Below are 1214 nucleotides of genomic sequence, written 5' to 3'. Positions count from 1 at the left end.
GTTATGTGTAGGACCAACTGCGCATTACATTACAAAGCTACATATGCCTACATTACTGTACAAGCCACTGAAATATGCAGGTGATAGGTGATGCTAATACCTAGTGAGCTGAATAATCTAGTCACCAAATGGATACACACACACCCGCACACACACACGCACGCGCACACACACACACACACACACACACACACACACACACACACACACACACACACACACACACACACACACACACACACAAAGTAGAACCCAGGGGTGGGGAGCCCCACAGAGATTTTGAGCATGTTTCTGTGTGTGAGTGTGTCTGGCAGGGGTTCAGAGAAAGAGCACAGGGAGGAGACTCCCCAACAGCATATTAAGCAGAAGTTAATTATATGCCAACAGTTGTGACAAAGAGAAGAAAAAAGAAGCTTTCACTTGAATGGAAAAAACAAGAAAAGAAAAGTCATTATCCTGCCCTCACTTTTTCGCATGTGAAAACCTCAGTTCTCATTTCAACACTTCCATTTGTATCACAAAGCTCAGCTCTGTTTTTCTGGCTCACATTTTGAGGCTGCACTTCTGGGCCTGATTAACTCTCTGCTCTGTTTCTTTATAGTTTAATTGTATAATTTTACACACAGTCATCAACACTGTAGATATTTTAAATAGAGCCTGATGGAAACTCTCTCACATATGAGAACACATTTCAGGGTAACATTTAAAAAAAAACACAGTACATCAATAATCATTCGCTAAAACCTGAATTTAGGCGTTCATTACTTATGTAAGGATTAATTCAGGTGTCTGTGTATGATTATTCATGTATGGTTATTGTACTATAAGAGCTTTTCATAGTATGATTACAGAGATCATTATTTAAGTTTTGAAAAGGCCACATATGAAAAAATATACTATAGATCTGGTCCATTAATTTAATGGACTGAGAGGTGTCTAATTAAATACAATAGTAATATATACTAAAACAGCACTTGCACATTTTATAGATTGTAATATTCCACTTTCCAGCAACAGTCTCTCTGAAGAGAGACTCTACTACTATAGAGTTGGCATCAAAATGATACTTTTAAAAAAAAAAAATTAACTTCTGAAAAGCTTGTTAAATGAAGACCAAAGTAGCAAAACAAATTTTACCTGATAACCCTTTAACAGAGATGCACAAATCACTATGAGTTAACTAGCCAGCTAGCATTCAGGCTATCGGTGAGCGT

This window comes from Tachysurus fulvidraco, chromosome 5 (genome assembly GCF_022655615.1).
Source record: "Tachysurus fulvidraco isolate hzauxx_2018 chromosome 5, HZAU_PFXX_2.0, whole genome shotgun sequence".
Classification (NCBI taxonomy): domain Eukaryota; kingdom Metazoa; phylum Chordata; class Actinopteri; order Siluriformes; family Bagridae; genus Tachysurus; species Tachysurus fulvidraco.
This window is presented reverse-complemented; position numbering follows the sequence as displayed.